The following is a 26994-nucleotide window of genomic DNA, read 5'->3' on the forward strand; positions in this document are numbered from 1 at the left end:
CATTTTCAGAATCATGCTTTTCCAGTTTATCCCATTGTTCAAAATTGTAGATTCATTTAAGTAGTTTTCATATAAATAAAAAGTATTTCTTTTGCAGTGTTCTTATCACTTGAGATACCATTAAGAAGATTCCCAAAAAAGGGAAAAAAAAAAAAAGAAAAAAAGAAAAAAAAAAAGTGTTTGACTTTTTGATTGGGTGTTTTTTGTCTGTTTTTGTTCTGGGAGTGTAAAAACATCTTGGGAAACATGCAGAGAGATGCAAGGCAATAGTTGCTATAAATTTTTACAGGAAAACTATACATAAAAAATGCTGAGTTACCTTAGCTACCCTTGATTTCAGCTGAAGTTCTGAGTGCAGAAGACTTGTGAAATCAGAGACCCAGGTTCTCATGAGACCTCTTCTTAATTGGTGTGAATGAGAGAGTCAGACTTCTTCCCTTCCGTGGTCAATGAGATCATTGTTTGGATTCTTAAGCTGCCTCAAGCGAGGGATGGTGCATGGGCCGCCATATGGACCTGTGTCATCAAGAGCACCTGAATTAAGGAAAGATTGCTTTACGATTTATTAAGTTTCTGTTATTGGAGCATTACCCTCAGACACCGAGAACGAAGAGTCCCCATGCACCCTTAGGCTTAGTTGTAATACTTTGCACCTTGTTTAGAGGTTTAGGTCTGAGCAGTGAAAGAAAAAGAAAAAAAGAAAAAAAAAAAAAAAAAGAAAAAAAAAAAAGAGAAATCTCTGTGAAAATTGCACCAGATGAGGCTCCTTTCCCTTAATGGAAGGACTTTGTCAGAAAATAGGATCATTTCTTGTCCTTCTGCATGGAACCAATTTGTCTGTTGTTATTGACTACCAGGAGAAGTAGTAACATGTCCCTTACCTCTTTCAGGTGGGATCTGAATTTATGGATCATCACAGTGTCATGTCTCCAGCTTCCTCCCTGCATATCTTGTTTTTCCACAAGATGCCAACAAATCTTGTCAATCTGCAGGAAGATGCACATTCATCTAGGCAGCTTTCAATCGTCAGCAGCAATCTAAATTGCCCCAGTGGCAGTTTTGAGGTAATTGAGGATGCTCTTATCAAGTGAATTAACTTGATAGTGCCTGTAACTACTTATTTGATATTCCTCCTATTTTATCTCACTTAAAGAATCCTCTTTCAGTATAGAACCAGTATCTGGATCCTTGTAAAAACTGATTACCACTTTACCAATATTAAGGTGCTTTTCAGCTAATAAATAAATAAATAATAATAATAATAATAAAGCCAAGTTTCCATACTGGAATAAAAGAAGATTTCTAAATCATCTCATGATTTTTATTAACTTACAGAAACAAGCATGTTTTTTTTTTATTTAACAGGTTTATTTTGCAGGCATTATCAGTAATATAACAGGAAAATATCACCTTAGTTTTAAAAAGATATCACTTTGTGCTAATGCAAGATGAAATATATAGAATATATATTTACATGTATATTAATTATATATAACATTTATATATGATTATATATTATATATTATATATTTTATATAATAATTATAATATATAATTATAGAATCTATAATATAAAGAAATATATATAATTTTATTTTTATCCATGCAAGACAAAAAACCTATCTTGCTTCACTTTAGATTAAGTAAATATGACAGTCATTACTGTGAACTGCTTGCTTTAAATTAATGTAGAATTATTTTCCCGTGCTTTTAAGTGTCTTACATATTCTTACTATAGTTTTAATTACTATATGAAGACACAAATGTTAAAACAGTGTTGCTTTGGTTTTCCAGTTTTCAGTTGTATTTTGACAAGAATTTGGTTTTATATATTTGTATATTTGCATAATTTTATATTTATGTATATTTTTATATTTATGTTTAAATATATTAATTATATTTAAAGAGTAGGTACACCAATACTGAGAATAATACTATTATTCCCATAGTCATCAAACATAGTAAGCTTTCTGAGCAAAATATGGATGTGAATTCAATTTGCCCCCAGTAATCGCTCTTTGGGGCTTAGAGGGAAATATGCAAAGGACAAAAAAAAACTGAGAGAAAGCACTTCTAATACTACTGACTACTTAATACAGAGTACAGTATTTTCTGGAGGATAGTATGGGAACTTTTATGTCCCCAGGCATATCTGGTCATCACCTGTTACTAATGACCATATGTTGGGTTGTGTTCCAAGTATTTAACAGCCCACAAGAAATATTAATGCCTCAGGGAACTGTTTAAAAGATTAGTGTGTGAGAACTGACCTTTTACAGTAATACAGTTCCTGAAATGATGAAAATTACAAGGCCAGATTGGGCATCATTTTGCCTGGAGGGCAAGTTCATTGAACTACTACAGAAATCCATGAAAACCTGGGTTACTGCTGGAACATAACAGAAAGGCAGAGGCAGTTTGTGATTCTTCAGTGCCCGAGCTCCACCACAACAGTTAGGTAGGAAGCAGAAGCACCAGCTCTCCAGGTGCTTGGATGCACTCTGCCAAGAAAAGGGAAGAGGAGAACATTTGTTTGTAATAATGAATTATATTTCATACGTTTGGGACAAGTATGCTTTGCTTCCATGTTAGCACAGCAGCTGATTTTTTTTCTGAGATGTACAGGAGAGTGCATATGCATACTGCAAGTTAAATTAAACCCCCAAATTGTATATGTGATGGTGATGAAGCAATTTGAAGCTAGTCTCCTGAACGTGACAGGAGCAGTATTCTGTGTGTAAACATGATGCTGTGGTTTTGGAATTAATTCTCTATTCTCTAGTGTTCGTACTGAAAGCACTAGAAGTAGGTGGCTTGCAGGCTCTCTGCATAAATCATTCTTAGCTCCAAGGCTGTACAACTGAGTTTGTAAGCCTTACTGTCTTTCCAAAAATCGATCTATTCTGCTGAAACAGTGCCAGTCATAGTGGAGATGATTTACTGCTTTTGTTTTTTCTGCTCTTTAAATACTGCCTGTGCTGAATAATCATTGAAGTGTCTGGTAAATGTGAAATAATTTCCCCAGTCCTCCTTCCCAAATATTTAGGAATGAAGTTCTCTGAGTCATTTCTTGTTAACAATACGATTTCGGAAATGTTTCCCTTCAAAGAACAAATTGCTTCAACGATTTTTCACTTCTATTTCAAACTATGTTGAAAGAGCCTTGTTTTGAGATAATTTAAAAGTAAGATCACTTCTAAACATGCAAAACTGCAAAAATATAAACCTTAAGTAAAATACAAAACCAATATGAGTAGAACAGTTTTGTTACTCTTTCCTTTGTGCCATCCTTTAAACTTTGTGTGAGCAAAAATGGCATTTGATTTGGCAGTGATCAGGTAAAATTAAATTAGGTGGCAGAGCAAACAAACTTAGGCATGTATGTATTGTAATTATTAGACCTGGAGGAAGTGAGAAGCCATACGGCAGTTAGTGGAGGGTCTCAGCAACTGGAAGAGGGAAAGGGACTTTACATGGACAAAATCTGAGATTAGATGCAAAGAGTAAATATACTGTTACATTTAGGCTTAATTCTTACATGGTATGAGGCTATACTGCTTATAACCTCAGCTGAATCATGGACTGCTTTAAGAAAAAAATAAAACTCAATTGTGTCTGAATCATAGACTTTCATTTCTTCCAATGCTAAAATCTTTCTTCCAGTGCTGGCCTTTTCACATGCCAGCCACAATGAACCCAACACCTGCTATAAACATACATATAAACTAAAATGCAATTATAGCTTAATGAAGTGTGAAGATAAATATAACAAATAGATAAATGGAAGATAGAGAAGAAATGGATAGACACCCTGCTCCAGCAGCCAACGGGCCAGAGTGGTCCATCCTCTCAACAGGGCCAGCTTCTGCATCTGCCCCAAAGAGGTGGTATAAACAGCAGTCACTGCAATAAGGGTTCCTGAAATATCTGTATGATATTCTACACAGAAGTTTGTAATAGGTAGGCAGATAATATTTCTTTACAAATATATATATATTTGTAAAATATCAGTGTTTTAAAAATCAGTTGACATGTGCTTAGCTAACAACCATAAAGCAGTGCTCAGTGTAGCTTAGTGTGCAACAATGCTCTCTGCTCACTTCTTGTGCTCATGCTGAGATATATTTTTTGCTGTGGGGTACTGCTTCATTGAAACATGGAAAGCATCTGAAATACAAATAATCCTTTTGCTTTGTTCAAAGGAGCCAATGTTATGTTAGAATTTAAATTATTTAGTGGGTATACCAATGTGTCCCATTGAAGCAAAAGCAGTGCACTGGCAAAATTGTGCAGCTCTGAATTTATCTAGATTGAGCTGAGCAGAGAGAAATCTGGATGCATCAAAATGTTTTCTACAAAAGTTCAGTAACACCCAGAACTACTTAGTAGAGCTCTTGAATGCTTTGACATTTATAGTCAGGAGTTGATTGTTTCCAACAGTTATGTAGATTTATTCTAGGTCCATCTTGACTTTAGCTTGGTATGTGGATTTATCTGAGGTGTTACACACAGGAAAGAGTGAAAAAACTTAAAGAAAAAGGGGGGGATCTGCATGCAGGACTTCTTGGTGTGTTTGCAGAACTATCTACTGAACTAATAAACTCTTTGGATGAAATATTTGTTCATCTTTTGGATGTGAGCTTCACTGTGCAGTAATAAATGTGTTTTTGTCTGTAAGCAGACTCTTGAAATAGTCTTGAAAACACGCAAAGCCCTGCTAGCAAGCATGTCTGAACTTACAAGTCTTAGGCTCAGGTTTTACTTCTCTACTAGCTGAAACATATACAGTGAGGATGCATGTGTGCCACTATCCTTTTCATCACGTGCTACCATCCTACTTGGGATATGCTTTGTTGTTTAACCTGTGACTGTTGTGCTGTATTTTAACTGATGATTAGCAGCTTTGTTTCTTCTGTGTTTTCAGAGGTAGGGTAGTAGTTCAGCTGACCTGTACTATGCAGGAGGGATTGTGACCCAGTAAGAAATAATCACCAGTGATAGAACCCGTGGGAATGGTGTCAAGATGAGGCAGGGGAGATTTAGGCTGGACATCAGGAAGAAGTTCTTCACTGAGAGGGTGGTTGCACACTGCAACAGGCTCCCCAGGGACGTAGTTACTGCACCAAGCCTGTCTGAATTTAAGAAGTGTTTGGACTGTGCACTTAGTCACATGGTCTAAAATTTTGGGTAGATCTGTGTGGTGCCAGGAGTTGGAGTCGATGATCCTTATGGGTCCCTTTCAACTCGGGATATTCTGTGGTTCTATGATTCTAAATAGAAAGCACAGATCTGAAACCAAACAACCACAGAGAGTGGCTAGAGTTCTGGAAGTCCTTGCTCTTGGTTAATATTTGTATTTATCCTCAGAGGGGTCAGCAGTGAGGTATAATCTGTTAGTATTGTGTGTCTCTCTCTGTATAGAATCACAGACATCTGCACAAGTAAGCACCATGTGAATCTTAAAACCATCCACTATATGAAGTTACTCAGAAGTGTGAGCTCCCCATCCAGCCCCTTCTGTGACATACAGTGGTCTAGCACTATGTACTTGCAATTCATGATCTAGCCTTGTGAAAAAGACTTTGCAGAAAGGATAATTCAAAGATGCTATCAACTTTGTTGTAAACTTCCTTGTGTTAATGTTGTTTTGAAAGTCTGGAACTGCAAATACATGGTCAGGTGGAGCACTGCTGTTATTGCACCATGGCACTAGGTACCAGAGGACCGAGAGCTGTGGTTGTAATGGCAAACATCTCTGTCTCAGTTATACAGTGACTTGAGTGAGTTTCGGATAAGCTTCTGATTTCTGGAAATATTTCCCAACCAAATCAGTACTCCAAAGCCTTGGAAGTCTGCCCAGGACTGTAAGATCATACTACTGTGAAAAGATCTGGTTTCACTACAGTGGCATTTCTTTCTCAGTACGGCTATGTGCAACAACTGATGTGAACATGCACTGGAAACCTAGTGTGAGTCTAATGAAATGTCCAAACTCTTCATCAATTCAGGCTCCAGGTTTGCTGGAACACTAATTAGTTTTTGGATTTCACATTGTGGAGTGAAAAAGATTTGATGGTTCCTGGTTTGTCATGTTTCTGTCCCCTGACTGGACAAATTAGCAGGTCTGACTACAATTCACTTTGCATTTTTGAGTTTCCTCAGGGCCCGGACTTGTATGGGTGCCAACATGAATGAGGCATTCTGACACATTTCTAGACATCGTTTCTGTGCATCTTTGGCAGGGCTAATAAAAAGAACAAACATTATGTATAAAATGAGTTAAACAAACAAAAACCAACCAACCAACCAAACAAACAAACAAACAAAAAAAAAACAACAGAAAACATTGAAGTGAGTAGATCCAGTAATAGGCTTTTCTTCTAGCATTATGTTTTCTTATGCAGATAGTCCTCATTGGGGATTTTAGCAGCTGTTGCCATCTTTATTGCTAATCCTAATGCCCAATGTTTCTCCCAATTTGTCTTTAAAAGTTCTTCAGATAAAATATGCAGCTTGTCACACGAGTACATTGGTAATTCTATTATAGAATTACTATATGTATGCTCAATATACATGTATATTATATATTATTCTTATATATATATATACACACTGTACATTGCTATTTATAATCATGTCAGTAGCAGAAAAGCTATTTGATAACTGTGACAGCAAAAATATGCAATATCTGGAAGAAAAAATAGGATGGGAAAGACACTTCCTAATTTAACGTCTACTTTTGATTGCTCTATAGCCCAGAAGATTAGTGTTGCATGTCAAAATGGCTGTAAGTGTTCCAGGTGGACTCTTGCATAGCCGATGATAAAACAGAAACTTGGAAGACTGTGCTTTAAAATATGTGTTCACTCCCCAAATTCATTTGAACTGCTTTTACTACTCAAAAGAGATTTTTTTTTTTTTTAAGTTGTATAATTTGTCAGTTTTGCAAATTGATTTAAATCAAATATTTTTGGAAGCTTTTTGTTCTGTGCATGTGACATGAAAGCTACATCTGGTTAGAAGCAATCTACTGCATTAATCAGGATATCTCTGTCACTTGATAACATGCCAGAAGGCCACAATGATGAGATAACAAAAATTGGGGATTAAGATTTTTTTAAATGTGTTAAGACACAGTGTAGTTTTGGTTATTTAATACAGTGGGAAATTAGACTAGTAGGAGATTATTTTTGAATATGAATACTTCTTCTACAGAGGTGTTAATAGCTATATTTGAATTACACCAAATGCTCTGGCATGTACTGAACCTTGATCTGTAAGGACTAATATTTTTATTTGTTTCAAATGCATAAATTGAAATAAGACAGTAATGTTGTGCCATTATTGTCATCACTTTGAGCATTTAAATTATTTGGAGTAAGCTTTTAGGTCAGTAGGAGATTGACAATTTTTGTTCTCTCTGAAAATGGTAACAGTCTCAGTGTTAAGCACATGCATGTCCATTTGCAGAATCAGAATTTTAAACAACAGATAATGTTTTAGACTAGTTTCAACTTTTAGGTGCCACTTTTCTTTTGTTCCTCTTGGTGTTTGTTTGAAATTTTTGAAAAATTTAAAGTCAAATTTACTTTCCTAGCTCTGTGGTTCTCTTGCAAAAAAAGAGCTGTGTGATATCTTACAGATAGAGGTATCCTTCTTTTAGGAAGGAGTTAATAAAGGTGGAGTTGGAAAAATCCTAAAGGAAGATCAAATTTAAATGTAAACATCTTCACTGCTTTTTAAAGAGAATTGAGGGAAAAGGGATATAGAAAATTACAGGCTTTGCTAAAATTGTGTCTCAGAGTAATGTTTTCTTTCCAAAGCCTTGCATAATATGTCGGTATATTTTAAAAAGACATATCCCAAAACCAGAAAATAATCAAGTCTTTATTAAACAAAAAAAAAAAATTACTTCTCTATCAAATAATGGAAGTGTGGTAGGAAAATAAATTGGCCTTAACTGGATTGCTAGGCTGCACGTTAGTAGAAATAATAAATAGTAAGAAAGGTGTGATTCCTGTTGCTCTGTTAAAACATGTTCCCAAAGAAAGAACCATTTCATAAAAAGGAAAAAAGAAATCTGAAATGCAACTAATCCTGGAGTGGTATAAAGTGATGCAACACAATTCTTTTCCTAATTTAGTTCCTAATCCTCACTTTGTGTCAATATTGGAAATAAAAGGACTGAAAATCAGAACTCTGTATGAAAAAAAGAAAATCAGTGAAGTAAGTCTCTATATGAAATAATAGCTTCATTTCCACATAAATTTAAAATTTAACTCATATTTTTGAGTTATAACAAAATACACCTCTATCTTTCATTAGTGTAGTTGTGAGCTGAGAAGTGCCAGCACACTTGCAAAACAAATTTACTGACAAAAGTATGCTTTAATACAAAGAGCTGGCACTGGGATGAGCATGTTGCAGCTACTGTGCTGAATATTTCAGTGATAATCATCATTAACCCACAAAGATCTGTTTCCTCTTAAGGCTGCTGTGACCCAGTACCTTCTAGACAGTCAAGATTGCAAAGCATCGCTGCCTTTAACAAAAAAACCTTTAGACACAGCAGCGCTCTGCCTGGTAGACACTGTAAATCTTACAGGCTGCTTGGTGATGGGAAACTGGGAAACAAGGTGCTGGGTGAGTGAGGCACAAGAAGGGAAGCAAATAAGGAGCAGAACTTAAAGGACGCTTGGGCTTTCTGCTGCCCAGGTTTTGCACAGATCTTCTGCCATTATCAGCTGCCAGGAGCTGAATCCGGGATTTGTGCCATAAAAGTTTAGTCTATAGTTGGGATAGAGTTGCTGTCCGAGTTGGTAACTGTAGTTGGCTTGTGCTGTCTGTGGTATCATGCAAGGATATAATGCACCAAGTGGTGGATTGTGTATGTGAACTGATCAGCAAGCTTACTGTGCTTTTGAGTCTGCCAGTGGAGAAACGTCATGTCCTTTGGCAAACTGCAACAGAGGACTTGAGGCATCAGAGACTGGCCTCAAAATGTGTGGTGAATTTAGGGTGCCTGTCACTACTGTTTCTTATGCATGTTTTATCTCAGAAAAAAGGAAGGTGATGTAGTTAGCTATTAACGCTCCAGTTTGCTTTGTTTCTAGTCAGTAACACAAACACACCGAAATTCCTGAGAAGTCCATGGAGTAATAGATATGTAGAAATTTGATATAAAATTATTATTGTGTACCACTCAGAATAACAGAGCTGAAATCTTGATGCCAGTAGGGAGAGCTAATGCCCTGACTTTAGTAGGGGTATGTATCCCCCTGCCCCTCACTCCTCAGTAAAATTTGTTTTATGGGGCATGCAAAAATTCCATACTCTCAAAAGAAAATGGTTAAATATGATTGGATGGAGGAAGTCGAGAAGATCGTCCTTCAACTTCTCCAGAAAACTCCCCAATAGTTTGTGCTATGGAAATATGTTTTCCTTTCTCTCACCTTATAACGAACACTATTAAGGTGGCTGCATTGCAAATCCTCTCCAAATACTTTGGTCAAGAATCAGTGCTAACTTTCGTGAACACTAGCATGAGCCCAGAGCAATAAAAATACAGGCATTTATAGAGATTTTTGGCTGCTCCTCCAATCTGGAGACTCCAGGACACAAGCATTTGGGGTGCAATATAAGAAGTGTGCCTTTTAAAAACAGATTGTATTTCCTGAAAGTTGGAATACTCTCATTGGAAAATGCAGCTTTAATTTGGCCTGCTTTAGGATTTAAAGTTTAGACAGTATGAGCTTACTTTGAAAATCTGTAGATGTGTGTTAGAAAATACAAAAATTGTGGTTGTGGTTGTGGCTGAGCATAAACCAGAATGATAGGCACTTTAGCTGGTGTAAATTTATGGCTGGAACAATTTACACTGAGAATAAACAATTTAATGGATAGCTGGAAGGATTAAAGGATGTTCAATCCATCAGATTAAACATGTCATTCTTGCTGGTGAATGGTGCCATTATCTGACGGGAGACTTGGAAGCTAACATTCTTTCAGAAGACACATTTTTACTCGTTTACATCTATTGACAGAGACTTCCCTAATGCCTTCAGTGATACCTCGGCCCTGCTGAAATCAGTGATAGAACTTCCCTAGACTTCAATGAGTCAAAGATTTCAGCCTTTATCTTTTACTTGTATTAAATATTCAGAAATCACTAATGAGCACAGCTGTCTGCAACTAGTTTCTCTTTGACTCCAAATGATGAGCTTTGAAATATGACTCTAAAGTTTGATGGCCAATAGTTGGCGCACTGTTATGCTTTGGAGGTTTACATTATCATTTTTGCTAAGTGTTACTAAAAGAAATAGTAAGATAACTAGTGCTGACACACAGTCAATTTTACCATAAATCAGTGAGGTTACACACTTTTCCTATTACACTTAGATATCCAGATAAGAAAAAGCCATGATAGTTTGAAAGGCAGATGTAAAGCAAATTTTCCATGGGTTCTGGTGAGGTGACCCATAGTTTCCAGTTCTCTGCTTCCCATTCAAAAACAAAAAGGCAGCTTGTGTTACCCTTTCTCATTAGCTGATCCAATGCAAGAAGATATTTTTCCCTAGATAAGGTAGTTTATGGACTGAGTTTTGTTGTTATTTACTTAGTGAACTTCTACAAGTTCAGAAAAAGCATCAATAGACTTTAACATGGGATAGTGTCATGGTGAAACTATTCTGGAATAAATGAGATATAAAGCTTGAAAGTGAAGGAAAAAAAGCAGAAACTGAGTTTGTGAATGTGCAAAATAGACTTCAATAGCTATAACATAAGCTTGTACTGTACAGCAGTTACAGTTATGAAACTTATCTGTTCATAGTCAGATGTTTCCCTAACCCATTCCCAAGCTTTTTAATGAAGCCTGAACTTCGCTACAGCATTAAGCTGGAGGCTAGAGCTTATTTTATTAAAGGCAGTGGTTAAAGTCCTACCTGATTCCTGGCCTTACTTAAAAACTAAATTCTGCATCTGTCAAAGATACATAGAATCTCTTTTCTTGGCTCTAGAAAACAAAACAAAAAACCTCAAACCAACAGCAACCAAACCAACCAGGCTGAACAAAGGCATGGAAGTTTCATGTTTGCAACTTGTAATAAGATTACTGTGACTTAATGAATTAAGTTTCAGATGATCTGTGGTAATCATCAGTCTTCATGTTCTTGGCCCATAGCAAAACTTGATGCTATTCAGATAACTAACTCTCTAATTCAGGTTTTGTGTTCAGTTGCCTTACCTTTCCTGCAGGCCAAGAGTGCATGTGTGTATAGACAGACACCACGAGTTGGCTGATGGGCAGGAACTTACGAAGATAAGGTAATTTAGTTTTGATTTTGAGTCCTGACTTTGCTTTTAAGAGTAACTGAATGCATTTTCTGCTCCGGCTCTATATGCCATGGTATTACTACTCAGCGATTACCTGGGAGAGCTCTCTCAGTTGTTGGCAATTGGACCATGCAGAAGGTGAAGGCACTCTTTCCAGGTTACCTGGCTGAGCAGATTCTGTGGCGGTTCTCTCTCTAACCTCTGCCATCCTTAAGTGTTTTTGTTGTTGTTGTTTCATTTTGTTTTTTGTTTGTTTGTTTTACATTTTCATTCCTTTCACATTTCCTTGTGGAAACATTTGAACTGTCTGGAACAGAAGACTTGCTTATTTCCAGTTGGAGGCTGCTGCCATGAAGAAAAGCATTAAGAGAGCATGAAAACGCTGCACTCTTTACTCAGAATTTCTTGCATTCCAAGCAAGGACCACAAAAGCCTCTGGTAGTTGCTTCACAGCCTGTCTTCCACTGGAAGATGTTGAAACTTTCAGATGTTTAGAAATTTTTTTCTTATTTTTATTTTTTGTGGTAATCTCCTTAGTACGTAGGAGTTCTAATTCTCCTAGTTTCTCCATATAGCCATCATGAGAATTTTGCTTCAGACAGAAATGTAATTAAATAGTTTAAATAAAAAAGAGTAGATTTGTTAGTAGCTGTGTTCATAAAATGCAAGAATTGTTACTGCTTTATCACTCATGACTGACTGAAACTCTCTGGTAGCAGCCCTAGTAGTCTCTTTTTTTGTTTGTTTTTGTTATCTTGAAGGAAAATCAGCTTCCTGAGAGAGTGGTCTCCAGAAAAAGTCTGACAGAGACTTAGTTTTAATAGGAAGTCTCATGGTAAAATTGAAGCTTTAATTCCCATTTTTCCATACCACTGGATTTTTTTCTCAAAAGTTTACAGTATTACTGTAAACAGTATTACACGTTTATAAAATGAAGCATTTTCCTATTTGTATTGTTGTGCTTTGCTTTCTCAGGAGACAGTATGGGAGAATGACTGAAATACTTGCAGTGGGTTTTATCCATTTCATGGTGCTTGTGAGAGTTTAATTTTGCTGTATTTCTTTTAAGGTAACATGATATAAATTGGAAGAAAGACGTGATCATTGGAAATCCTTGTATGTAATATATATTTGGAGTTTTCATAAATCTTTGTCCTGGTTTTGCCTGGAATGGAGTCCATTTTCTTCATAGTAGCTAGCGTGGTGCTATTTGGGGGATTTAGGATGAGAAAAATGATGATAACACACTGATTTTTGGTTGTTGCTGAGTAATGCTTACACTGATTTGAGAGCTTTTGGTTTCTCATACCACCTGCCAGTGAGGAGGCTGGGGGTGCACAAGGAGCTGGAAGGGGACGGCTCCAGGACAGTTGGCCCAGACTGGCCAAAAGCCTATTCCATGCCATGTGGCATCGTGCTGAGCAGTGAAACTGTGGGGAGTTGGCAAGGAGGTGGATCTGCCATTGCTTAGGGATGGGATGGGCATCCATCGGCTGCTGGTTAGCAATTGAGTTGTGCATCACTTGCTTTGTTTATTCTTTGTTGTTGTTGTTGCTATTTTTTTTCTTTTCTCTTTCCTTTCTTTCTTATTAAACTGTCCTTATCTCAACTCACAAGCTCTTGCACTTTTCAGTTCTGTCCTTCAGGGGTGGGACATGGAAATGAGTTGAATGGCTGTGTGGTCTTTAGCTGGCTGCTAGGTTAAACCACAACTGTCTTTATACCAAAAGTTTGCTTGTTTTTTATAAGCATGTGCCATTGGTCTGTGTCTCTTGTTGAAACACATAATAAACCTGACAAAGAGCAGTACTATGCATGTGCTAAATGCTTGTGGAAATCACCTGAAAATTAGAGCTAAGTAAAGACAAGAAAACAGCTAGCAAAAATAAGTGGATAGTATTAGAGAAATTCCTTATGTTTCTCTTGTTCCCTCTCTGTCTCTTTCTGTGATACAGGCCTCTTGGCTCCAAAGAAGGCAGCTCCTCTGAATAGAGGTAACTTTTGAATTCCCAGTGAACTATGATTGATTTTTCCTCCTTGATGAAAATGTAGTGGAATGAAAAGGTTGAAATAAAAACAAAGAAACAAAAATCTCAAATCCAGAAGAGACAGAGAACCACCTCTTTCTGAAAAACATTGATAAGAAAAGGCACGACTAAAGCATCTGGAGAGACTGTGGGAGCTAAAGCTCTTGGTTTTATCTGTTCTTCTGCTCTTGTGCAGGTAGCTTGCGGCTCTTGATTTCTCAGCCAAGAACATGGAGAACTTCAATTCCTCCTTGAGAAACAGAATATACCTGTAATAAAACAAATTTGAGAGGGGAAAGGAAACAAATTCTAATTTATATGGCAAAGAAGGAAAGGATAAACTTTAGCGGATTAGAAAAATCCTTGAGTTAGGTGAAAAAAGAACATTTGGAACAGCCTTCTTATATGAAATACAGAGAGGAAGGTGGATAATAATGTGTGAAGAAGGAAAGGGAACACAAAAATTTGCTGTAGAGAAGTGTGGGAGTAGAGAGACACGAGGTGCATGAGGCAGGCTGGAGCTAGTTAATACAAAGTTGTAGAAACAAGGAGGGGTGTCTGAAGCTGGAAATTTTATAATGGAAAGTCTAGCAGTCACCACTAGAATAAATTATGGGCATTAGTGCAGTGTGTGTGATGTTTCATGGAAGTGGTATGCTTGGGTAGAGAGGGTTCCCTTAATTTTTTTTTTTCTTTTTAAAAGTTTATATGTTGTGCTGCAGTTGGTTTTGCTTTATTACTTTAAAATTCATATAAGGGCAATTCTGGAATAGCAATTTTATCTTTCATGGGTGTCATACTGTTGAGTAGCTTAAATATAAAATGTAACACTGGGGACAAAAGCTCATTTTGAACCTACAGGTGCAGAAACGTATGGAAAGATCTATTTATTATAAAAGGTTGCTTGTGCATTAGGACAAATCTAAGCTATGTTTTATGGTTCTGTGTAGGCATTGTGACTATTAAAGTTTTAAGTATACTGACAGCCTAATAAAAGGCATAAGTGATGTGTGTGATAGTATTTTTCAGTAGGAGGAATGCAGTTAATTTTGATTTCTTGCAAACAGCCAACCTTTTGGACCAAGGTTGTGGGCTCCATTGAAGTTATCATGAATCCAAATTCATAATTTAGTTTAATCTGTCAGAAATAGGGTTTCATCCATGCATGTGGGGCACTTCATTGTCTGCTTTGCTATTTCTGTCTTCATCTCTATAGCAAAGGTATGAAAATCCGGTAGATACCGGCATGTTTTCACTCTGCCCATTAAATCTTAAGTTGAATGCAAGACGAATTTTTGTGTTCTGTTTACTCTTTTTGGACTTGGATCTCTGCAGTAGTATAATAACAGTCAATTAAATGATGCTTGGTGCAGTCATCAAATTTCATATTGTGGCTATTGGATCATCTTCCCTGGTTTTCATCTGTTTTGTACTTCATAGATGGGCTTGAGCGAGGGCTACTTCCAACACAAATTGTAGTCACTAGAAATAGTCACTCCTTTGGAATCTGCACATTTTTATTTCCATATGAGATGCAATTTAATCATTAAGGGAATTTTTTTAGCGCCAGCGTAACATACCTTTATAGGAGGAAGTTGACCCCAATTTTGTAAGCGGGTGTTTGTGAAGTCAAAGGTGGACTCTTAAACAGACTTAGAAGCTGGGCCAGCAGCAGAATGCCCGATCTGGCACACACAGGAGAAATTATCCACGATTAAAGAGTTTCTGATTAATATGGCTTATGTGCCAAAACTGCACATGCAGCGTATGATCTCAATTAGAGTGAAACCTAATTCTTCAAGGCTAAGCTCCAGATTCATTCTGTAATTTCTTCTTTGTTTAACTTGGACATTTTTTGACAACAGGATCTAAAAGAAACTTGGGGGGAGGGGGCAGAAAACCCTTTACCATTATGAATTGCAGTTCTGTAGAAAATATCTTTCTCATGGTACTGCTCTGAATACCTTGACTATTTAATTTTTAGAAGGGTTGTTGTGCATTCCTCTAAGGCACTGCCATTTAGTGTTGCTAATGGAGCTGTAACAGTTTTTGGGAAAGAATGAATACTCGTGTGCAGGTTTTCTGCTTAAAAAGTAACTCTTGCCAAAGAAAACTGCTTGAAGGTGGAAAGGAATAAGTATATAATCACGCCACTGTCATTACCTCTGATATTAAGAAAGTAGGAAATGTCAAAGGCCTCTAAGAAAAATAAGTCCAGGTTTAATGAGTCTGCTGGAGAGGAATTATCAACATTAATCATTTAGCTAGTGGACTAACATAGCTGGCATCAATAGAATAACTTTTTCCATCCTGTTTTAATACACAGCAGTTGCTCTAGCTTGTTTCTGAGACTTTTTTTTTTTTTTTTTTTTAACCACTAATCCCAAAACATCCTGGAAACACAAACTCTAATGAACTAGTATCATCGCATTTTAAGTGCTCTTCCAAACCAATATTAGTACTACTTAGAGAGAATTCAGCAGTTAGGCTCCTCGTGTGTGGGAAAAGAGGGGTTCCAGACCCAAGGGAATCTGTGCATGGGGAATTGTGAGAGCTGCATGGTGGAACAGGGTCCGCAGCCCTGGGCTGCTGCGTGTACCCGTGGTGCAGGATGCTGCTGAATCTGTGCTTGCACGGGGCTTTCCTCACGCGTGGGGCCGAATACAGAACCGATGTCATTACTTAGCGTGAAGTCACCCTCGGGTCTTTTTCAAATAAAATGCAAAGCTTTGCTCTAGCGATCTTGAGAGAAAGGTCTTTTTTCAAGGGAAAGGGACAGTAGCATCGTAGCACTGGCCAAATCCCAATTCCACTTAAAACACCAAATCAAGTTTTGCTTGAAGCATCCCACCCTCCCCTGTTAATTCCGCCTGCCCCCTTTCCACTGCCCGGGCTGGGTTCGGCCGCGCTGGTCCCCGCAGACCCTCGGGTGCCGAGGCGCGCTCCCACAAGGCGGTGTCTCGGGAGCGCGCCCTGCGCCGTGCCCACCGCGGGGCGCCGGAGAGCGGCGGCCGGGAGCCTCCGAGGCGCGCCAGGCCTTCGTCCCAAAGCCCGGGGCAACCCGCATCGCCAAGCCATGTAAACGGGTCCTTCCCTGTTCAGCAGGAGGTGTTTGTACTGTAACAAGGCAAATTCTGAAATCCGGTCTCGAAGAGGTTGTAGACAAGCTGATTTGGGGTCAGTGGTCTTGATGTTAAAGCTATCAGTTGCTGTATAAAGAAGTCTCACGTTACATCATTTTATACCTCCACTATTCCTGTTTGTTTGTTTGTTTTAATAACAATGAAAAAGCTAAACATTTTGCTAGCAGATGTGGACTATCCCTCCCCAAAAGCGAATTTTAAAAAATTCATAGGTTCCTCTATTTCTGAGGTCCAAAGGGCCCATTCCTATAGCGTGTCAGCTGGCCCCAATCTTCAATTTATTGGTGGATTTTTAGATTCAAAGAAATCTAAAATTTGTGGAATTACAGAAAGATACTGTCATGAAGTCCCTTCTAATGACAGGGAAATCAACCCTGTCATTGCATGCAGAATGTGGCTTGAGAACAGCATGTGTGCTTTCCCAGCACGGTAGATGGAGGGAAAGGGGAAGTGTAAAAGTAGTACTGACCCCTAGTCCTGACACCACTGGTGTACAGCCAGGCAGCAGATGCACTGCACTACTTTCAATAACCAGGAGGAACCTGTTGCCACTTCTGAAAGAATTTTACATCGTGATGTGACTCCTTTCTTATTCTGATGTGTGGTGGCTTCAGCGGACAGCTTTCTGTTGACATCAGAGAGCAAGTATTTACACATTCTCCTTCTCCTGTAGTATTGTAAGATCAGATGCACTCACATTCCGTGGTAACAGAATAACCCCTGTGGCTTCTGCATGGCTTTGGCAGATATTTTCTGTGAAATGGAATCCATATGCTGGGGTGACCCTTAATGAAACCCTTTCTCTAATTGCTGTATTAAGCTCACTATTTCCTTGTCATTGTTTACACTTTTAAATCTATAATATATTCCAAATTAAGTATGTTTGAATGATAGCATTCTGATTTAATTATAGACATTATCATTGATTAGGCCAGACAATCTAAACAATGCATAAGCTTTGGTGGAATAACTTCATGAATAAAGCCAGGCAACTAAGAGATTCTTATTCTAATAAAGATAAATACAAGTACTCCATTAAGTAAATTAGAACTTCTGCCTCTGTAATTTTGCAAAATAGCAGTGTTTTCTAGGTCATCTCCAGCTAAATCATTTTCTGGCTACACATTTTTTTCTTAAAATACTTGATTCCTTATGTAATTTAATTTTTAGTATCCCTTCTTTATTCTTTGCTTCCAATTATTCAGCATGCTCAGAATAGTTAGCATTACCGATTTCATAATACCAAGGTTTGCTTGTTTTTGTTTTGAAATGAGGTAAAACAAAGCTTTGGTCTGTACTCAATTTCATAAAGCTAGCACAGTCAAGAAAGAAACAGTTAACAAATTAAGTTGGGGGGAATGCAGACGGAGAGCCATAGCCAAGAGAGCAAACTCCTGAAAACATGCACAGTTTTGCAGTGTTGATGATGTCAGGATCAGAACAAGAGAGTCTTTAGAAAGACAGGAGGAAAGGTGATCCAGGCATGGAGGATGATTATACAGGGCACAGAATTGTGAGAGTGGACAGAAGACAAAAGATCCAGGTATGTGACTTGTGCAGGGAATATGAATGGAGAAGTTGGACAAGTGTGCATGAGGAACTGGGCCAGAAGAAATTTCAAAGGCAAAACGGAAGAACTGAAAGATTGGAAAAGCAAGGACAGGAACCAGCAGCCTGTAGTTATAGTTGGAAGTATTTAAAGTTAAGCGATGTTTGGCTGAGGAGGTAAGAATCTGAGCAAAGGGAAATGAGGAAACTGCAGTGCTGTGGGGGCAGCATGACAATAGGAATTTGATAATGATGACAGAAAAAAAATGGATAGGTTTTGGATGTTCTGAAGAAAAGCTGACTGCCATGACAGACTGAATAAAGAAATGCAGAAAAGGAGCTGAAAATGGAACCTGTCCTGGGGAGCAGTAAGAAGATAAGAGTGTGAAAAATTACCAGTTCAGACATCCCCTTGCTGGTGGTGAACTGGAAGTGGAAGAAGAGTAAGATGTGAGAGAGGGCATGTTTTCTTTTGAGAACAATAGTGATGATGGAGAGATTGTTGGATGAAAGTTTAAAAAATGCTGGCATATGAGTGTAATGGAAATGTGGAATGAAGTGGTGTTTGTATGTTGCTACAAAGGAGACACAAAGTGGGAGATAAAGTGGATCAGAAAATTGTAAAGTACGGTTTTCCAAGGAAGAAAGGGAGAAAAGTGAGGAACAGAAAGATGCTGATGGCCAAGCACTATGTGTAATCTGGAACATGAGGAAGAGAGCTTTGACTTGACCACATGCACGGCTGTGTGGCTTTCAGTGGGAAGGGTTTGGAACTGGGTTGTGCAGGAACAGAAAGGAGATATTGCCAGTTAGCAGAATGTATCACTGCTAACCTTAAGGTTAACAGAGAACAGAGGAAGTTGGAGAAGCAGTGGGCCAAGAGAAGGGTTTATTCAGGTCCTTTCTCTGTGTGTTTTAACCATATCCTAGTCTCCAGACTTGGCAACCAAGGAACTTCCCTGTCAGTTTGAACCTCACCTATTGTTTGGGGAATGGGGATGCAGAACTGAACAGTGAGAGTAGCTGGGATTCTCACTGTGGAGCTCAAGTTCATTGCCAGCACCCTTCTAAAGTAGCCTTGTACCAAATATGTCACCGTTTTACAAGCCTGATATTGCTGTACTCTCACTTACTGTATAACTCTAAAGCAATTACAGCACAGTTTAATTTACAAATCATTATAGTGTTTAGCCATTACCAGTACAAAGTAGTTACTTTCTTTGTGCAATTGAAGCCTAATTGTGATGCCATCTGAAACTTTCAGGCATCAGGTAACACTTTATTTTATAGGGAAAAAATAACCATTTATTTAAATTGCAAAGTCTGTGTATTTACAGAGTGGCTGTTCTTACTCTTCAGGTTTCACAGCAATTACATTGGAAGGTATGAAAATTTGGGGTCTTATTTCTGAAAAAATAAGTTATCAGCAATTGCTTCCTATGCTTGCATAATTGGTTGAATAATTGTACTCAACAAAATGAAGCAAATTATCCTTTAATGCTTTTTAATAATTCTCATAGTTTGTTAATCCAGAAAGAGCACAGAAACTCTAAATACTGTGTAGTTCAGATACTAAGGCTAGAATCTGGAGCACATTCTTGTGCGGTTAACATGAAATGTGTTCACAAGTCAGTGACACAAAGTGGATTATAGTTCATTGTGCCTTGCAGATAAAAAATAGTGGTCATAAACTTACAAGAAGTAGTTAATCAGAGTAAATCTGAAGACCTTTTAGTGTGGACAAAATCAATATACCTTTAGCAGGTCATTTAAATACTGATCTATTGAACCACTTGCATGTGTGCAGAGTGTTGCGTGTGTTTTTCCAGTCATCCTGCTGAAGTTAAAGATTCTAGTGCAGTTTGTGGAATCTCATAGGCTATAGTGTTTTTGCAAGTTATATTGGCATCTCTTTTTAACTTCTTCCTTAAAATCCTTAAAACCCAAAGACTTAAAGATATGGATGAAGAGGAAAGTGGGTTTGTTTCCGTGTGTGGCATTGAAATGTCAGTCTGCTAAACAACTTGCTAAGAGCACTGGAATTGAGAATGAACTGTTATGACACAAAGGCAATGTGGGGATAGTAATACTTTCCCATGACTAGAAGGTTTCAGATAGGATTGTGAAATGATTTCTGTCTTGAAAATTACTTCCTATTTTATGTAAGGTATAGTTTTATAATTAATAATGTCTACATGCATAACATTACATTTTTTACTACATAAACAACTTGTGTTTTTCATGGTATAAGCTAGTTTGTAGATTCTTACCTAAGTAATTAAAAAAAAAAATTAAAAAAAAATTTATTCACCTATTATTGAAACCCAGACTATTCAGATAAGAACGGACTTCCTGAAAAGAAAGTTTCAGAATAGCCATAATTTTTTTCTAGTAGGAATAGTTTGTTCTTTTGAATTAAGCATAAATTTCCTATTAATCTGTAAAAGTGTGCATCAGGAGCTGTGAACTCCTTTATTTCTCCATGAAATTTCTCCCTTTTGCTCTGCACATGCACTGAGTGCAGTCTGTGTGCAGCCTTGGGCTTCAGAGACTAACAAAATTTAAATCAGCTTTATACAAATAGTTTTGGTCAGAGAAGCTCAGTTTTGCTGAATTAAGGCCACAGACTGTAAAAAGGTGTTTAATTACAGTATGTCATTAATTAGCCCCAATATTCCTGTCAGAAACACTCCCTTTTTAAGCATCTTGTACTCCTGATTTCTGTAGTTAGCAGAAAATGTAACTCTTGTTCTTTGTGTCTGGTGGATTTGAATGATGACTGTGATACTGCAATGATATCACTATGAATTCATTGGTTTTATATCATCTGTATGCTGGTTAATCAGTAATAATCCAACTTGTATGTTATTGCTGACAAACTCCCTCCTCGGTAGCACACTCCCGGTGAAAAACAAATCCAGAAAAGGAGCTGCTCAAAAGCTGGCTATGATCTGCATGTTTCCAGCAAGGCAGACTGCTTTCGGCCACAGAATTCAGATGAATTAAAACCAAAGGAGTGTGTGCAAAACTGAAGACCTTGTTGCTGTTTGCTCTGTCCTTTCATTGTTCTTTCTCATTACCTGAACCTGCTGTTCATCTGGCAGTGCCATGCACTTCAAATTTTCATCTTTTTCTGTGGTTTCTTCTTTCCCCCCATCAACTACTTTTTTTAATATTGTTTGAAGGTTGCTTCTGCCTTTGTCATGTGTTTTTTTCCCATATTACATTATGTTACCGTTTTTATTTTTTTTCGCCTTACCTGTCTCCTCATGCAATTCTGTCTCTTACTTCAGGTCGTCTTGTTTTCTAATTCCATGTGCTTCAGTTGCTTCTGCAGGAGCAAGGACTGTTGGATTAAAGATACACTTCTGGAGTGTGCATGTATGATAAAAAAGATGATATCACCAGAGAGCAATTAAGTTTATATGTCAGTGTTTGTTGGCATTACATAGCAATAACAAATACAGTGCAAAAACAGATATGTTATTTTTTATATCAGCTTGCAAGACATGACCTGGGAATTTAGGTGTTCAGGCACGTTTAACAGTCTCTTTTTTTTTTTTAATTGACTTTTTTTTTTTTTTTAATATATTGTTAGAAAGTAAATATTTAATCAACAATCCTAAAAATAAACAAAACAAAACTGTAGAGGTTTGTCTTCCCTCTGGTATGGGCCTATCTGAATTCCCTAGTTTGTATCTTTCCTGTCCAGTTGGATATCCTTTAAGGACAGGACTAATCTGGAAAGGTGCACATGTAGCATGGCAGGTCAGAACAAAGAACAGTGGGTAAAGTTGGTGTGAATGTCACAGGTGAGGTGCAGTGAGCCTGTCCAGGTGCTCCTGTGCATGGGTCAGGTAGCAGCACGGTGATCAAGCATCTTTTGTCAAATATTATTTTCTGATTGGAATTGTGAATATATGCCTTCTGCTAGAGGTAGGATGCTTTGGTAAAAAAAAAAAAAAAAAAAAAAAAAAAAAAAAAAAAAGTCTGTGCCTCCTGCAATTTGAAGTTTTGTGTTCATGGTAGCAAGGTTTCACCCATTGCCCAGACTACATCCTGGATTGTAAAGTCACTTTATTCAATAGGAATCACATCTAGCCTATTTTAGTGGATAGAGTTAAGTGCTCTGTTATGTTTAGTAAATATAAATGCAAATGAGTACTGCCTGTTAACTGTGGAGATACAATAGCCCTAGATCTTATATTGTAGTTCTCTTCACCAGCAGATGGAGACCCAGATCGTGAGACCTGGTTTTGCAGACATAGTGGTTAACACGTAATAATTGGTTGCCAGTGGACTTCAGTGAAATTTCCATGTTCAAGTATCTTTGAGGTTTGGTTCCAAATCTATGGATATCTGGAAGCCCCTAATCCCCTCCTAGATCTTGGCTGAAATATTTGAAAACAGAAACATGGAAAAGGTAGGTGGGCATTACTCTCTGATAGTAAGAACCAAACAACCTGAACATTTCAGTATTTCTGTAAAGAATTTTAATAAAATACAGCATTTTATTACCCCAGGATGCCATGGATCTTGTAGAAGGAAAAATATAGGGAATGTATAGGAAATGTCTTCCTTTAGGATTTGATTTTTACCATCCCAGATGTTTGAGCTTAAAGCAGCTAAAGTAGTTTTCTATAGGAATGGTTGCTGTCTGCAAGACATCTCTGTCAAAGGCTAGGCTGTCTGCAGGGCTTGAGTATTTATATATATTGTTTGCAAAGATGAAGGCTAGGATGGTGTTGGTTGCTTCACAGATGCCTTGTGGAAGTGCTCTCCTCTTTCTCTCCATGAAGCGTCTGTTGACTGGGCAGTGGGAACTACAAAAAATTGTGTTGCTTCTTTTCTTGTTGTAAAAGTTTTCTCTGATCACTAATATAGTCCATGGAGATGGTGATTTATTGGTTCTTTCCAAGATGTATGGCCTCCCTGCCTGCTTAAATTTTACTTTTCTTACTTTGCTAAGTCTTCAGTGTTCTCTAGATATTCATTCTTATTAGAGAATCTTGGAGCTGGGGCTGAGTTTGGGTAGGATTCTTGTTTAAAACAAAACATTATTACTGTTTTGTGTCTTAATTTTGCCACTCCTAAATGTATGACTTTTGGGAAAATCATGTATTTATTTATTTATTTATTTATTTTTAAATTTGGCCTTATCTCCAGTCATTTTATCACTGAACATGCTGCTTTAAAAAAAAATAATTGTTCTTACTGATGGAAATTAGAGATAATCCTCTATCAGAGAGGTGAAGAAGATGGCCCTGAAGGCATCCAACACACAGGATCAAGTCCTGTTGGGTACCTGGGGAGCACATTCTAGCTTCAGTTATTTCTTTTTATTTAGGAACCTGAAGTTCGTGTCAGTTGTGTTGGGACTAAGTCCAGACAGCACTAAGACAGTGCTGTCAGGATGCTCAGGATCAAGAGTGTTATATTTGCAGCAGTAGTCAACATGGCAAAATGCGTAAAGAGAAATGTGGTCAGATATGTTCAGGAATTCTTTGCTCTCTATTTAAGGGTACTGAGGTAGAATTGTGACACTGCCATTTACTTGAAGAAAAAGGCTTAATGGTACTAAAAGATGTTGAATGGTCATATTTTCCAAAAGGACAGCCATCTCTGAGCTAAGTTTCAATTCAGTTGCAACCTACCTTTCTGCATGTGCTTTACTTGAGCGCTAGCTCAAGGAGCAGATTTATTTATTTATTTAGCAAAAAAATTAAAACATCTATATTTATAGTGTTTACAGTATTCAGTGCATTGTATATTTTTTTCTGTGATTTTACAATTGTCAGCAACAACAGCTGTTACCCTCATTTTGCTCTGTGTGCACGCATGTGGACTTAAATGCCAGTGTAACCGAAATCCAACTGCTAGTTTTGTGTCTGGAGCAAAACCTAACTGTGTAGAAAGTAAAGTCATAAACTGAGTACTAGCGGTCAGTGCATTCCAACCAGTGTGTAACTTCATACTTGTGCACGTATAAGAACTGACAAAAACAAAATCCTGTTTTGGTGTGCGTAGAAAATATTCACTGTAAGGGGAAATGAAAATTATTTAGATTAAAGTCAAAACAACAATTTAACATCCCTTTGTGTACACAAACACTCTTCTCAAAGTCACAAATCATAGATGCTTGATGTTCAGAGTCATTTTAAATGCTACTTACCTAAAGCCAGGAGATGAGAAACATGTGGCAGACCTTTTTTGCAAAAGTTCAGGGAGGGGTGGGGGAAGCAAGAGGATGTTTGCATCTGCAGGAGGAGGGCCTAAAAATACTCTAAAAGCCGACGGTTCACTTAAATCATTAATCCTACATTGAAGACATTTCCACACTTTAATGGACTGCAATTAAACCCAATATTTCTTAATACGAGTGTCAGGTGTTTTCAGCAGTGATGCAAATGACTGCTTAGTGCTATAATTCTGAAGGGGAAGGCATTTAGACCAGGCTCATTTGAACAGCCAAATATAAACAAGAGCACATAATTCCATCTGCTTTTTGGCAATTTGTTGTTCCTTTTAGGTTCTCTTTCCCCGTTTGTCTTGTGGACACAGTTTGCAGGAAATGTCAGCCCGTGTGATTGATAGCATGAGATTGGATGTACTGACTTCATGCTTTCATAAAGCAAGACAGCTGTTGGGAGAAACTTTCCTTCAGGAGCTGGAAAGGTTTAAATTTTCCATCTCTTTGACTATTTGGCCTGATGAAGGATTGGGTTTTACCAGACAAGTAAATAAAAAGATGGCTAAGATGTACTAGAAGGTCATTCAAATGATCTTTAAATAGCAATTACTGGAGGGGGGGGGCGGAGGGAAAGCCCTCTACATTCTGAGTTTGCTTAAGTGAGCCCTAAAAAATTATGCTTGTGTTCTCTCTCTCTCTCTCTCTCTGTCTCTCTTTCTAACCACTCTGTAAAACAGACAATTTCTAATAATGTGATTTTACAATGGAAGCTTGTCACAAGGCAGTAGAGAATGAAAGTGGTTCAGGTAATTCAGTGATTGTCAGCTGATTTGCCGTGGTTCTGAGACGCTGGCTCTCTTCCAAAGTTTCTATATACTGCAGCACACAAGTCTGCAGTCCTTTTTCTTGCTAAACTTAAATGTGTTGGTTTAATTTTAATTAATTCTGGTTTTGGATAAATTAGTTGTAGCAAAATAAGCGTGCTTTCCTTCCAAAGTGGACAGGAAAAAAGCAGAGAGTTCATTTTTGCGTTTATAAATGTGACTGGGTGATATTATTTGATTTTGAGGAACATGTATTTTGGGGATGTTATGAACATACTCTTGAGGAAGATCAGGTTATTCAAAGACGTACCATGTGGTGCTCTTTTACTTTAATTTACTTTTTCTTATTATTCATCTTGGGGGTGCATTAGCTGGTAGATGGGACAATACCTAGGTTCCTGGCCACACTGAAACTTGTAGTCAGACTTTGGACTACAGGAATTGTAAACTGTGGTTCAAAATTTTGGTGAAGACTACATTTAGATTTATTTTTTTTTTATAGTTTGAGTTAGATTCCAAATTTCTCTTTAGTCTAGTTTTTTATATTTAGACAGTCACTGCTCAAGACCTATTAATAAATAATGCTTTCTTTAAAAACAGCAAACAGTGTGTGGGTCTGATTGTTAAAGAAACTTGAGCAGCTAAATAGTTTCCTGCCAAGGAGTATATTGCAAAGATCCTGAGCAGTCCTGTTCATGTACTGGGAAGCTTTAATCCAGACTTTTCAAAAGTAAGGCTTGTCCCACACCTTCAAGATAGGCTGTAGATTTCTGTAAAGGTAAGCAGAGTGCTGGATTAGAAGGGGACAGTATCAACACTTCTGATGTAATAACGAGAGATAGAGACTGGACTGCAGAGTCTACAGCCTTTCTGTGCCCAACCACCATTGGCTGGTGCTGTTGTGTGGTGTGGGCTGCTCCAAACCCTCTGCCCCATCCTCATCTGAATTCTAAGTGCAAGGCAAAATAAATAAGGAAGAGGACAACGTTTATAGAAGCAGCCATGATTGTAAGGAAATTTGCTATTGCAGCAAATCCTAAGAAACCTCAAAAAAAAATTTAAAATAGTTTAGGAACCTGACTGAAATAGAAACAGTTACTTTGGGCAGACGAATGGTGACATTAGCTCCTGTGTGGATATGTTTTGCAATACTCTGAGGTAAAAGGATACCAAGGAGCTATGTGGGTCACTTCATTTAGATCCAGTAAACATTTCCGTAATCAGTAATCATCTGCACTTTTTCTTAACTCTGTATGGATCCCTGTAACAATCTAATCACTTACAAAAATACACAGTTTCAACACCACTAATTAGGACTTTGTAGAACTGGAAAAAAGCCAGTCTATATTCTGCATGTACATGTACAATCAATGTATTGTTGAATGTTCAAAGAGCTAACCATTTGTTCACAACTAAATGAGAATCTTTTGTTTTATTTATTTATTTATTTTTGTTTCTTTATATACTTACAAATTAATCTTGAGTATCTTTCTATACAGGGTGCTGTATTCACTCTTCCAGTAACCCCATTTAAACAGGTAGTGTTTCATCAGGGAGGAATTTAATGCTTTGCATTGCTTTGGCAGATTGTGGCTGAACTATGATAAATAAGGTTCTGGCAGGTCACTACTTATTTTTGAACCATTGCTCCACTAAGTTCTCAAAATTCAGTGCGATCAAAGAACTGCTTTACTGTTGTTAGTAATACTTTTATAGCATTAGTGCCTTAAGGTCCCAGCTGAGATGAGGCCCTACAGCCCTAGACATTGTACAGACATAGAATAAAAGACAATCCATGCCCCAAGAAATTCATAATCTAACTAGCAAGAGCAGACAGCAGTATGATTCTCCAAAAATAAAATAAAATACTAGTGAAAGAGTCTCTAAACCATCTCTTAATATTTTCTACCATAAATGTTGGAATGTGC

General features: G+C 37.6%; 1 protein-coding gene across 1 annotated transcript in view; it reads left to right on the forward strand.

Moving 5' to 3' along the window:
- Window positions 1-895: 895 nt before the first annotated feature.
- LOC311441842 (uncharacterized protein) overlaps window positions 896-26994 on the forward strand; it is a 148318-nt gene continuing 122219 nt past the window's right edge. Inside the window, exon 1 of the transcript XR_014696247.1 lies at window positions 896-1064. The gene's annotated coding sequence lies outside the window, so the exon portion shown is untranslated. The remainder of the gene's footprint in view (window positions 1065-26994) is intronic.

Source organism: Aythya ferina (genome assembly GCF_964211825.1).
Source record: "Aythya ferina genome assembly, chromosome: 10".
NCBI lineage: Eukaryota > Metazoa > Chordata > Aves > Anseriformes > Anatidae > Aythya > Aythya ferina.